General features: G+C 40.8%; 1 long non-coding RNA gene across 1 annotated transcript; it reads right to left on the minus strand.

Moving 5' to 3' along the window:
* Positions 1-658: 658 nt before the first annotated feature.
* LOC149360569 (uncharacterized) lies at positions 659-7,572 on the minus strand. Its single transcript, XR_016288854.1, has 3 exons — positions 7,463-7,572; positions 5,975-6,155; positions 659-1,658 (listed from the first exon to the last, which is right to left on the minus strand). It is a non-coding gene; the product is annotated as an uncharacterized LOC149360569 (long non-coding RNA).
* Between the last annotated feature and the right edge of the window lie 7,487 nt (positions 7,573-15,059).

Here is a 15,059-nt window from a genome sequence, read left to right on the forward strand (position 1 = left end):
TATTACCAGTGTTGGCAGGCAACAGAAAACTTGTGAAGAGTCTTACGTAATAAGCTGGTTAGCTAATTTTTATTAATGAACCTTTTCACTATCAGAAACTTTGTTAAAACATTAAGTTGGGCTAGTTGGTAACGGCTTGAAGGAATCATACTCTTAGCGGTAAGAACACACACAACACCAAGACACACACACACAGGACACCCGCTAGACTTCAACTATCTTTACTGGACACTTGTACGACATAAATATGTATCACTGAGCACACGCAGGTGCCTCGTCATCGGCATCAGGTCTAACTACGCCCTCCCCTCTCCTCCAAGGCATACGGTTGCGCCGATAAACAATCCCTTTTTCTGCCAATGCCAGGGAGGGAGTGCTTACACACATGTCACCCGCCTCTTGAATACGAAAGGCCTGGAAGCCGAGAAAAAAGAAAGAAAAATTATCGAAGTCTTTCGTATTCAAGAGGCGGGTGACATGTGTAAGCACTCCCTCCCTGGTGTTGGCAGAAAAAGAGATTGTTTATCGGCGCAACCGTATGCCTTGCAGGAGAGGGCAGGGCATAGTTAGACCTGTTGCGGATGACGAGGCACCTGCGTGTGCTCAGTGATACATATTTATGTTGTACAAGTGTCCAGTAAAGATAGCTGAAGTCTAGCGGGTGTCCTGTGTGTGTGTGTGTGTGTCTTGGTGTTGTGTGTGTTTCTTACTGCTAAGAATATGATTCCTTCACTATCAGAGTTAGGCGTCTAGTTGCCATTAGAGATTTGTAGCAGTTACATGCACTGGAGGAGTTTCTTTCCCTGTGTGCTTTCAAAAGCGCATGTATTTTCACACGATGCAGCCAAATTTTTTTGAGCCACAGCGGCGAAAGTAATCATGTTTTGTACATTCCAGAAACTGATATGGCTACTACGAACAACTGGCTAAAAGTCTCTAACTGCAACCAGTTGCAAACCTGTGTTAGTTAAAAAGTTAATTATCAGAAATTAGTTAACCAGCTTACTAAATACACCTCACCGGCTTTCTGGTGTCTGCTAACACTGGTACTATTATGCAGCAAAAGCCATATTTTTGAAAACTTATTCTTCCCTGAAACATCTGGTGCATATAAATACTGCTCACTTTCCTGTACAACACAGAAACGAAATAATTTCTTCTGTAACATGAAAGTTCCATGAGCCACATAACAAACCCGTGGAAAAAAACTGCATGCATACACACACATCTCTCCAAAACAGCTAAAAAATCCCACACAGTGAAACAATGCTTACACTGTCTTAAGACCAACATTAAAGGCTGCAAACACTAGCGAATTAAAAGTCAAACAAATGCCAAACATATGCTAAATGTCCCCATGGATGTAGATATTAAGCTATGAGCTGATTTTAATAAAAATGCATCAGCACAGAAATGCTTAAGCGACTTTGTTGGTGCACTATCCTGACACTTGTCCTCAATACCAGGCAGCCTGCTTGTTGTTCATCATTATCATCAGCCTGGCTATGCCCACTGCAGGGCAAAGGCCTCTCCCATGCCTCTCCAATTAACCCTGTCGTTACTTGTCTGCATCACCAGTGGAAGAGGTAGCGTCCTAGTGATGAGACGTGTGCACGAACAGGTAGCCTTCTCCATGGCAGAATGCAGCAGCAAGAGAACTGCACAAGAAAACATTCAAAGTATACAGTAATAGTAACTTCTAATAGAATCAAACACGGAGCAGCAACAATCAGTTAAATGTGCACTAAAATGCAGCACTCCGAGTGAGTTTGATAAAGCTGCTGAGTAATAGCATAAGCAGCAGTCACAAGACTAGAACTAAATGTAATGCGTCCTTGAACAAGAAAAAGCTATAACATGCTGTTGTGTTCAATTCTGCCCCCACATTCGAAGACTGAATGATATTCACAGGAACTGACATTAACGTGTTACACCTAATTAGGCAGGCTCGAGACAAGGCGGTAGGTGACTATGGCATAGGTTCTAGGAACAGTAGGGGAGAGTTATTAGTAGAGTTCGCAGATAGAAATAGTTTACGGATTATGAATACCTTCTTCCGAAAACGAGCAAACAGGAAGTGGACGTGGAAGAGCCCCAATGGTGAGACTAAACATGAAATAGACTTCATACTGTGTGCACACCCTGGCATCGTAGAGGATGTGGAGGTCCTCGGTAAGGTCCGTTGTAGCGACCACAGAATGGCAAGGTCTCGTGTTAGCTTAGATTTGAAGAGGGAACGGAGGAAACTGGTGAAGCGAAAGGCTATTAACGAGTTAGCATTAAGAGGGAAGGTAGAGGAATTCAGACTGTCGCTGCAAAACAGATTTTCCGCTTTAACTGAAGAAGACAACCGCAGTGTTGAAACAATGAATGATAATCTTACAGCTATCGTTACAGAGTGCGCCGCAGAAGTAGGTGGTAGGATGGTTCGACAGGATACCAGCAAGCTATCTCAGGAGACTAAAGATCTGATTAAGAAACGCCAAAGCATGAGGACTTCTAACTCCACAGACAGGATAGAACTAGCAGATCTATCGAAGTTAATAAATAAGCGCAAGGTAGCCGACATAAGAAAGTTTAACGTGGAGAAAATCGAGCATGCTCTAAGGAACGGAGGTAGCCTAAAATCAGTGAGGAGAAAACTGGGCATAGGTAAAAACCAGATGTATGCGCTAAAAGACAAACAGGGCAATGTCATCAGCAATATGGATAAGATAGTTGAATTAGCCGAAGAATTCTACACAAATCTATACAGTAGCGAATGTAATCATCAAGTTACTGAGGGAGGCAGTCGAGCACAGCAATGGGACATCCTGCCAGTAACGAAGGAGGAAGTAAAGAAAGCCTTAGGAGCAATGCAAAGAGGGAAAGCAGCTGGTGAGGATCAGGTAACAGCAGATTTGTTGAAGTACGGAGGAGAGATTGTGCTACAAAAACTAGCCACCCTGTATACGCAGTGCCTTGTGACCTCGAGAGTACCAGAAGCTTGGAAGAACGCTAACATTATCTTAATTCATAAGAAAGGAGACGTCAAGGACTTGAAGAATTACAGACCAATCAGCTTATTGTCCGTTGCCTACAAGGTATTTACTAAGGTAATCGCTAATAGAGTCAGGACAACCTTGGACTTTAGTCAACCAAATGATCAGGCAGGCTTTCGTAAAGGATACTCAACAATAGACCACATTCACACTATCAATCAGGTGATAAAGAAATGCGCAGAATATAACCAACCCCTATATATAGCCTTCATTGATTACGAGAAAGCATTTGACTCAGTGGAAACCTCAGCTGTCATGCAGGCATTGCGGATTCAGGGTGTGGAAGAGTGTTATGAGAAAATATTGGAAGATATTTATAACGATTGCACAGCTACTATAGTTCTCCATAAAGTCAGCAATAAAATTCCAATACGGAAAGGTGTCTGGCAGGGAGACATGATCTCGGCAATGCTCTTCAATGCCTGCTTACAGGAGGTATTCCGGGGACTGGAATGGGAACAGTTAGGGATAAGTTTAGTTTAGTTTATGGGGTTTAACGTCCCAAAGCGACTGAGGCTATGAGAGACGCCGTAGTGAAGGGCTCCGGAAATTTCGACCACCTGGGGTTCTTTAACGTGCACTGACATCGCACAGTACACGGGCCTCTAGAATTTCTCCTCCAAAGAAATTCCAGCCGCCGCGGCCGGGATCGAACCCGCGTCTTTCGGGTCAGCAGCCGAGCACCATAGCCACTGAGCCACCGCGGCGGCAGTTAGGGATAAGAGTTAATGGAGAATACCTGAGTAATTTGCGATTCGCTGATGACATTGCCTTGCTAAGCCACTCAGGACAAGAATTGCAAAGCATGATCAACCAGTTAGACAGGCAGAGCAGAACGGTGGGGCTAAGAATTAACACGCAGAAAACCAAAGTAATGTTCAACAGCCTAGCAAGGGAACAGCAGTTCGCAATTGGTAGCGAGGTGCTGGAAGTAGTAAGAGAATATGTCTACTTAGGGCAGGTAGTGACCGTAGATCCGGATCATGAGAGGGAAATAACTAGAAGAATAAGAATGGGGTGGAGCGCATATAGCAGATTCTCTCAGATCATGATTGGTAGCTTACCAATATCCCTGAAGAGCAAAGTATACAACAGCTGCATCCTACCGGTACTCACCTATGGGGCAGAAACGTGAAGGCTAACAAAGAGGGTTCAGCTTAAGTTAAGAACAACGCAGCGAGCTATGGAAAGGAAAATGATAGGTGTAACATTAAGAGATCGGAAGAGGGCGGAGTGGGTGAGGGAACAAACGCGGGTTAATGACATCTTAGTTGAAATCAAGAAGAAGAAATGGGCTTGGGCAGGGCATGTAATGCGAAGGCAAGATAACCGCTGGTCCTTAAGGGTAACGGAGTGGATTCCAAGAGAAAGCAAACGCAGCAGGGGACGGCAGAAAGTTAGGTGGTCGGATGAGATTAAGAAGTTTGCGGGGATACAGTGGCGGCAAGTGACAAAGGACAGGGTTAATTGGAGAGACATGGGAGAGGCCTTTGCCCTGCAGTGGGTGTAGTCAGGCTGATGATGATGATGACCAAATTGGGCTACCACGAAGAGATATTTAGCCATTCCAGTCATATGAAGATAACATGCACGCCATAAAATATAAAAATTATTTTGTGTTTCTGATTTGTCTGCACAAAAATTCAGGCAGCTTTTGTTTTCAAAAGTGATGGCACAAAGACATTGCAATATAATGCACATGTTGCTGTGGATAATGTATCATTTGGAGCTATACCAGGTGTTAGGGGAAAATGTATGAACAAAGAGTACAAAGGTGAGCAAGTTCGTCAGGGCAAGAGTGGCACACACTAAAGCAAATGAATCAAAATATTAAGGCACACACTGCGTCAGATACAATACTTGTAAGTAAAGCTGCATAGAACTACAAGCGATAAAAGCCTCAGAAACGTACCCCTAAGGGAGCAGCTGGACTGGTAGTTTTTTATTTGTCCCGTAGCACATCCCTCTAGTGCTGAGGCCTGCTCATATCTGTTTAAGTTAAGAATACAAGGGAAACAAGCAAACAAGTGTTCCAAGGAAGATAAAAATGTGCACTTATGTTGTTCTTTAGGAAATTACCTGTCACTAATTGCAGCAATAAATACCTCGAGAAAGAAAATAAGTTATTTACACAGCTTATTACAAAACTTGATGGTACGGGAGAAAGGCAACATCAAATGCATCGGTTCAAGTAAAGCCAGGGGTCTTGTTAAGTTCACAGCAATATTTGTTGACTTACGCTCAGCTAGTGTAATGCAATCAGTAACTGAACGTCGGCATGAATAAAAAAAACATTGCACCAATACTCAATTCCAAATGCATTTCAACTGTACACTGCAGTCAGTTGTGACAAAGGGAGTGTGAAAGAAAACCTCAGCAATGCTCATGACATCGAATAAGCACCTTTCTTCTGTACAGCTAAAATATAAGCTTTGCAGGGTTTCATGTAATGCAAGGATAACCTGGTAAGGTATCAATTATTGATGCTAGCAACAAATATGCTTCTAAAGCAGAGTGCTCCACTTGAATGCCAATATTCAATTATGCATTGCCCGTTAGGCCATGCCTATCACATCACTGGTTCACTTCAAACATGCCATACCTTGTAAGAGGCAGGTACTGCTGAAGTAAACCTATAAAATTTATTTGCTGCTTTTAGACTGCTGTATAAAGGTCATGAAGCAGATAATTGTTTTAATTTGGTCTATACAGTGGTCAAGATTTCCAAGCACGAGAGGCATGAGGGAAAAAACTATAGAAAGCATTTCACACTATAACACAATGCACTTGACTAGGGGAGTGCTTTCATGACACCCGCAATATCTTTTCCCTTTCTCTTGGTCCTCTTTTAAAAGAAAAAAAAACGAAAGAGAGAGGGAGCCTGGACCAGAAGATTTTTGGCAGGCTAAAAAAGACAAGGAAAATATACCCACTTGTCTACCTATCCTTTTACAAGTGGCACATGCTTGATATCCAGTGTCAATGGCTGATAGGCTGAACCAGCAGGTCTTGATGTCATTTGCCTCTGGTTGAGGTAGCATTGGCTCGATGACAGATGAAAGCTGGTGCAAAAGTAGCGTGATGATACCGGTGGAGCAGCTGTACAGGGCTTGACTGCGGGTGCATTTGAAGAAAGGCTGCATTAGAGCCATGCTTTCATAAACATCACAGAAGCCACATCCCATTAAAACCTCTAGCTGTTCAGTCCAATGTGTTCATGAGTGGAGGCTAATTATTAATTACCTATGCCTCCAATAGTTAGCAAAAAAATGGTTTACAAAGCTTGTCATACTTTTCTTAAAGCTATTATTCGCGAATCACGTTATACTTTCATCGCTTCAGACTGAAAATGGGGGAATGACATAAATGTAGTGAACGTAAAACAATAAAATGACAACAAACCTTCCATTGTGCGATTACCTCAGCTGCACTGCAATGGAATGGTTCTGCTATTTTTAATCGTCGTTTCGTTGACCAGAACTATCAAGAAACACAGCACTTGATGTGATTGCGACGTAGAACGGGCAATGCTCCTTATCCAGTAAACACTCAGGCAGCAGAATCAAAAGACGCACGCCGCTACAAGCACTTTTCGTTCTTATGGTCTCCTTTTCACGCGCTGCTCCTGTTCAGTCGGAATAACGAATCAAGCAGCACCCCATAGTTCTCGGCGTGCAACCAAATTCTATCACATAACTCCTGCGCCGAGGAGCTGACGCAAACAGCGTGAGGCGGCGGGTTAAAAGTTGCATAGTTGGCAAGCGAGCGTGTCAGAACACCTTCTCTCTGCAAACGATCGCGTGGTGCCCGCATTTTGCACCTCACTGCGAACAAGACGTGAAGACCAACCCAAATGCATTCGCAGCCCTCAATCATGCCCCCGACACATCGCAGAAGTCATTTTCCAGTTCTGTACTTACATTTGTCAACGTTCACGGCAAGCCGTTTCTTCTATCGGGCATCGGGCGCCGGCCGCTCTCGGCGTGGTTGCGTGCAGTACGTCAGAGCAGTTTTTGAGCACTGCGTACGCGTAAGAACGTCTTCCGCAGCACTGGAGCCATCTGTCACCTTCCGAGTTCAGTCACACTACCACAACACTAACGAGGCCGCACATTTAACACAAACAAACTGAAGAAACGCACCCACATCTATAGTGAACTATACCCACATCACAACCGTCGCACCCCGTCGTTTCAGCGTCCTAAGAAAGATAGTGTAGCGCGCGGCCAACATGAGACTCGCAATCCGCCGCCAGCGAACGGAAAGGTGGCGCTAATGTCGCCTAACTTTACACGCGTTAAAAAAAGAATTGATAAAGCCCTTTTTGCCACAAACTTGTTGCACTAAACGACAAAATATTTTGTTTCAATTACAAAGTCAGCAAATTGGAATGATTGCGGTGAAAAAATGCGACTACTCACAACCATCTGTTTCTGGCGGCGCTGCGAACGAAAGCTTGGAAAACCGGGCAGCATGCCGGGCAGCTACAGGCGACGCATCTGGGGCCAGGAAAGCCGCAGCCGCTGCACGGCTGCACTGTCTACCTAGTTCTAAGGCTATAACTCAGCTCCCCTGAACTGCGTCGCAGAATAAGGAATGATGATGATGTTGCCAAACGCTAGTGGTTTCGGTTTTTATTTTCGCATATTGTGTGGCTTAGCGTACTCTACACAGCTTGGCTCATGCGATTTAGTGTACGTGTGTGTACCTAGGGAACACGAGCGTTCGCACGCCGCTCTAGCGTGACGCGCGAAACTTTCAAGGCTGCGCTGCAGCATCGCCTCTGTTTTGTGTGTGTTTATATCACGTCATTGGACACCTTGCACGCTCTTTGCTCGAGCGAGCCCCGCCGACAGTCGTGCTACCGTAGTCTTTTTGTGTGCTTCCTTGATTGCTTTTTGCCTCTGCCTTATGCGGTCCTCGGCTCGGCCTCACGTCCGCTGATGGCAGTAAGAAAAGGCGAAGAATGAACACATGCTTTCGCGCGTCTACTCCGTATGACTACGTTAAAACCCAACACTTTATTCCAGGATTCCTTAGTCATTGCATTACGGGAAGATAGAATATACAGCTCTCACCACGTTTTCCCTCGCCACAGCTTCGTACCGTGTTTGCGTAGATAGATAGATAGATAGATAGATAGATAGATAGATAGATAGATAGATAGATAGATAGATAGATAGATAGATAGATAGATAGATAGATAGATAGATAGATAGATAGATAGATAGATAGATAGATAGATAGATAGATAGATAGATAGATAGATAGATAGATAGATAGATAGATAGATAGATAGATAGATAGATAGATAGATAGATAGATAGATAGATAGATAGATAGATAGATAGATAGATAGATAGATAGATAGATAGATAGATAGATAGATAGATAGATAGATAGATAGATAGATAGATAGATAGATAGATAGATAGATAGATAGATAGATAGATAGATAGATAGATAGATAGATAGATAGATAGATAGATAGATAGATAGATAGATAGATAGATAGATAGATAGATAGATAGATAGATAGATAGATAGATAGATAGATAGATAGATAGATAGATAGATAGATAGATAGATAGATAGATAGATAGATAGATAGATAGATAGATAGATAGATAGATAGATAGATAGATAGATAGATAGATAGATAGATAGATAGATAGATAGATAGATAGATAGATAGATAGATAGATAGATAGATAGATAGATAGATAGATAGATAGATAGATAGATAGATAGATAGATAGATAGATAGATAGATAGATAGATAGATAGATAGATAGATAGATAGATAGATAGATAGATAGATAGATAGATAGATAGATAGATAGATAGATAGATAGATAGATAGATAGATAGATAGATAGATAGATAGATAGATAGATAGATAGATAGATAGATAGATAGATAGATAGATAGATAGATAGATAGATAGATAGATAGATAGATAGATAGATAGATAGATAGATAGATAGATAGATAGATAGATAGATAGATAGATAGATAGATAGATAGATAGATAGATAGATAGATAGATAGATAGATAGATAGATAGATAGATAGATAGATAGATAGATAGATAGATAGATAGATAGATAGATAGATAGATAGATAGATAGATAGATAGATAGATAGATAGATAGATAGATAGATAGATAGATAGATAGATAGATAGATAGATAGATAGATAGATAGATAGATAGATAGATAGATAGATAGATAGATAGATAGATAGATAGATAGATAGATCTTTATTTAGACAACAAGGTCTCGGATACAGGGGCAAAAGGCAGATGCACTCTGCCTGACGGGGCCCAAGCACCCGACACAATGCTCAGGACAAGCGGCAAAAGAAGCAAGAGCTTCATACACTCTCATTACAAAAACAAAAAATAATTATACAAGGTAAAAGTAGGAGGAAGGTGCATACTTTTGCAATGACATAATTAAAGTAAATATTTACAAGGCACATCACAACAAGAAAAACACGAGAATTCACAGAGTTGACGGAAAAACAGAGACATCAAGAATTTCTGTGTGAACAACCCTTTAATCATTCGGGCGAGAAAGGAGGTAAGCTTTAGCATTTCTTTTGAAGGACTTTTGGGAAACAGATTTCTGAATAATTTCTATGGCCTGTGTATGTTTATTTAGAAGACTGGGAATTAAATATGAAAGCATTTCGGTTCCATAGTTAGTCCTTACGAATGGTACTCTGTAACTGACGTGTCTTAATTTATAAGGCGCGTCACTACTAGAGTTTAATTGAACATATTTAGTGGAATGATGTTTGAAATCGTTAAACACATAAGAAAACAGTTTCAACTCAAATAATTCATTGACTTTTAGAATAGAATGCTTAGAGAAGTACAAACCTGTATGATCATTGTATGCAAGGTTTTCGACATATCGCATTGCTTTTTTCTGTAATGTTATCAGCCTCGTGAGGTTAGTTTTCGTTGTAGATCCCCAAACAAGTAAACAATAATGAAGATGTGATTGAATTAGGATATAATATAACTGCCACTTCAGCCATTTCGGAACAAGGTCTCGAAGTTTATATAATACACATAATGACCTTGATATGCTGGCATGAATCTTATTAATATGCAGGGTCCAACTCAAGTGTTCTTCAAAGATTATGCCTAAAAATTTGTAGGAAGAAACACGCTCAATTACGCTATTTTTGAATGTAAGATTAATTTCACTGTTATCAGGCTTGTTACGTGCCTTAAATACAATAAGCTTTGTTTTATTAACATTTAACTCTAGTTTATTTATATTCAACCATAAAGACAATTCTTGTAACCATGCATTTGCCTCAGCCTGAATATTACTAAGATTCATGCCAGAAAAAAATACACTGGTATCATCTGCATATAAAATTATTGTGGGAGTTCGAGGGATGGCTATTATATCATTGATATAAAGAATGAAAAATATTGGACCCAAAATAGACCCTTGTGGAACACCGTATATTAATTGACCAGGTTGTGATTGATGACCATTCAAACATGTGTACTGCACGCGACCGGAAAGATAAGTACGGATCAGACTTAAGGCAACTCCTCGAATGCCATAAAACGGTAGCTTATAAAATAAAATATCATGTTTAACTGAATCAAATGCCTTCCTGAAATCTAAAAAAAGTCCAACTGTAAATTGTTTGTCATTCATATTAGAAAATATTTTTTCCTTTATACTAAGCAATGCCATTTCTGTTGACTTCTTCTCACGAAATCCGAACTGTTCGTTAACAAAAATTTGTCGGTCGTCAAAGAACTTACACAGTCTGATTTTGATCAAATATTCCAGCAGTTTAGAAAACAAAGGGAGTACAGATATAGGTCTGTAGTTGTTTATATTGTCATAAGGGCCACCTTTGTGTAAAACAACCACTCTGGCAATTTTCATACCATCTGGAAATATACCTTGAACTAACGCGTTGTTACATATATGCTGCAAGGGCAAGCTAATTAGATCGGTAACAGCAATAATAGGCTCGGCCTTAATTTCATCAGCGCCTGCCGCAGTGGATTTGTCTAGGCTTCTAAGGAATGTGAATACTTCATGTTCGCTGCAAGGATTCAAGAATATGGAACTACCAATTGGAGAGGCAATATACTGAGCAATTTCATGATTTCTATCCTGCTTCTGAGATGATTCGCCAGAGGATAGGAAATGAGCATTAAACTTGTCTGCCAAAGCATCGCCACTGTATTCAACACCATTGAATGTTAATGTGCTGGGAATATGGGTTGTCGCCCTTCCCATGAGGTCGCTCAAATAATCCCATATTTTCTTAGGGCAATTGGAGACTGCTGAAAATTTATTCTGATAATACTGTTTCTTAGCTTTTTTAATATCAGAGCCTAACTTATTTCTAAGTTTTTTTGTATTCCTTAAGTATGACTGGATCTTTTGATTGGATGAATTTGTCAAAAAGCCTGTCACGGGTTTGAATTCGTCGATATAACTCTCTCGTAACCCACGGCTTTCGAGACTTTTTGTGAGTTTTTCCCACTGTCAAAGGAAATGCAGTATCATATTTGCTTTTTACTAACTGAAGAAAGATATTGTACGCTATACTAGGATTTAACTCATTGTAAACTTCGCTCCAGGCAGTGCTTTCCATCATGGATCTAAACCTAGCTAAGTTTTCTTGATTGAAACTGCGATATACTATCTGGGGAGTTGGTACTTGCTTCCTTTTTTTTATCGCCCGAGGAAAAAAACAGAATATAGGCAGATGGTCGCTCAAATCAAATGTAAGCACACCTGATAGCACTCTTGATAACTCATGATTTGTAACACATAAATCTAATAATGAGTCCCTCTCTAAGGTTATTCTTGTTGGTGACTGAATAACATTGGTGCAGAGAAATGCATCAATGGCTTCACAAAAAAGACGTCGCGGGGAGCTGTTTGTCAAAAGATCAATGTTAAAGTCTCCAACCAAAACAACAGGGATATTTACGATACAAGCATATGCAAGTGAAGATGCGGAAGAGGCACTGCGCCTGTGCTTTAGCGGTGCTCAAAGTGGGGGCTGCTCTCACCCTAGCTTTTTCCATACTGGAAGCTCCTCTGTGGCTCAGTACTACCGAAAAATGTAACAAGTCAAGAATGAGGGCTTATAGTGCTCCAATTGCCGTGCACCTTCCTCATGCAAAGCCCTTGTTACCGCAGTTGAGTACAGCGGGCCGCTGTTACCTGTTTTGTTTCTCTATACTTCTCTTTATAGTATCGGCCGCCGAACATGAATAAAAATTAATATTGCCTTGCCTGAAATTTCGCATGTAAAGTCGCTGAGGAACGAAGCAACTTGAGTTCTCGAAGCTGTAAGCCTGCACACGTTACACAGAATTTACTCAGAGCGCGAAGCGGGGTGCGGCCCTTTTCGCGTGGGGTTTTTCAGTCCCGTGCGATCAGCCATTGCTGGTCGCTCGAGGAGGAGGGTAGGGCGAGGGTTTAAATTGGGCGCTCCCACGTGGAGTGGCATAGTGTACCGGCACTTTTGCATGGCGGGCAGTGTGCAGGGAAAGTGTGCTTGCGGTGCAGGTTCAGGAAGCTGGTGATATAATTTGGGCGCCATTTGGGCTAGCGAGAACGTGTCATTCAATGAGTGTGGAAACACATCGGTGCAATGCTAAACTTGAATTTTTTTGTAGCTCGCAACAATAATCCCTCTGAAACCGCAGAGCGAAACGCTCTTAATGCTAGTGTGTTTTAGCACCGTCGTACGGTACATCACTGTTCAACTGCACGTTAAAATATGACCTATCAAGAATTACAACAATAGCAACACCAACGTGTTTCGAATTGGCAGAATTGTTGTACAGCTCTGCTGAAATTCTTTGTTAGTTCTGAAATGTTAAATCTGTTTAATGACTGCCTGAGTACAGAATTTAAGGACGAATACGCAGCAGAAAGCATTGTTTTCGTGTAGAAGGAGCCATCAGCGAAACTGATTCGCTGTAACGAAGTCATCATTGCGCTTATGTAACACAATATGTCACTAGCTCCTATTTTTTCTTAAAGTTCTTTTAATTTCCTTGAAGTGCGAGGCAATAATACTTGATTATTCTATGAATTCATTCACTTTGTACCAAAATTATTTCGTTTGCTGGTAACTTTTTTCGTAGACTTTATACAATCAAAAATTGTCACTAAATGTCTTCAATTCAAGGCACGTTTCTGAATTTCGGGATAAATGTTCTGTTATGAACTTTGCCCTTTTCCCCGCACTCGAAAATGCAAAAGCAGTAAATCTAGTATTGAGAAAATTGAACTGAAATTTCTAAAAATCCACAGTGTGCTCGGCTATGCGAATGTGATTGCAAATTCTTGTTTCGTCTTCAAGGTTAGTTAAGTTGCCGGTTTGAAGTTGTCGGCTACAGTACTTGATTATTTTAGGCTTTTATTTGTTTATTCGCATCACCAAAATGCTTTCTCGGTTCGTAGTATATTTCTATTGACAGCAGTATATAAGCAGTAAGAAAATTGTATGAACTTTCTATCAACAAATGTTGATAAAATATGCCCTAAGAAAATGTGACTGCAAATGTTTGTTTCGTGTTCAAGGTTGCTTTAGTTGCATTGACATGTTAGGCTAGAGTACTTAATTAATTTAGGCATTTATTCTCATTATAAAACGTTCTGTCGGTGTCTATAGCATGTTTCTACTGACAGCAGTACATAGAAAGCAGTAAGGAAATTGTATGAACTTCCTATCAACGAATGTTAATAGAATATGCTTGGCTAAGGGAATGTGAGTGTAATGTTTGTTTCGTGTTCAAGGTTGTTTTCATAGCTTTGAAGTGTTCGCCTACAGTACATGATTTGAGGCATCTATTCGCATGACCGAAAATGTTTTGTCACTTTCTAGAGTATTTCTGCTCACAGCAGTCCGTAAAGGACATAAAGTATTAAAATGGAATATATCTTCTGTTTTAAATCGTTTTCCCATATCCTGATTACATTCCAAACGCATTTGCTGCGAATAATGTTGGTCGCTTTTCGATATAGTGAAATTGTTGACTAGCTGCAACAGATTCCACCATGCAATCAGGTAAGATGTCGTCACGATTATGCGAACAAGATAGTGTTAATCACCTCAAACACCATGCAGTTTGTTCATTTACTTCTCTCAACGTGTCAAACTGCACCCAGCTTTTCTAGTAACTTTCTATTGACAGGAGTAAATACAAAGAAGTAACAGTCTACCAACTTTGTATTGACAAAGGTACATAGAATGTAAAAATTATTTTCTAGTAACTTTCTATTGACAGGAGTACATACAAAGAAGTAACTTCTATCAACGTTGTATGAACAATTGTTGATAGAATGTAAAAGTTACTACAAGGTTACTAGAGTCAATAGAATGTTAATACAAATTCTAAAGAAAGTTGATATTTATTTTTGTAAGGGTAATTTGAATTAACGAACAAGTATCGTTTTGTTCCCTTCGGTGACACAGCTTACATTGGTAAACCATGGCGGAGTCAGCGCGGAGCTTCTGCACCCTGCCTGCACCTGCAGTGACCTACACCTGCGTGTGGTTCTGTGTGCCTGACAGGAGAAGAAAAAAGTCGGAGACGAGCGCCGTTTTGTATATACCTTTGGTGACAGCGCCTGAAGTCAATTTATCGGTGCATGGTGACATCCTTAGTCTGACAATCAGTTCGAAGCGTTTTATCAGTCAGGTGGGGGTTGGCAGTCGTCGGCACTAATCAGACGAGCCGGAGATGTCCCGGCAACTCTGACTTCAGCATTCTTAGAACCCATGAAAACTGTTCTTTGATTCCCGTGATTATGCTTATTATGTTGTTAGTCAACTAAGAGCGCTGGCAATAAAACCACAAACGGGCCATTTATACCTTCCCTACAAAATTATCTCTCCCCAGTCACGCTAGAAAATTACCACTAGAGTACCACTATAACGGAGCATGAATGCTCCACCCGTTTCTATCAATGTTCGGCGACTGGTACGCGGTTTAGCGCTCT

The sequence above is a fragment of the Amblyomma mixtum genome, chromosome 2 (genome assembly GCF_055824585.1).
Source record: "Amblyomma mixtum isolate Tamu chromosome 2, ASM5582458v1, whole genome shotgun sequence".
In the NCBI taxonomy this organism is placed as follows: Eukaryota; Metazoa; Arthropoda; class Arachnida; order Ixodida; family Ixodidae; genus Amblyomma; species Amblyomma mixtum.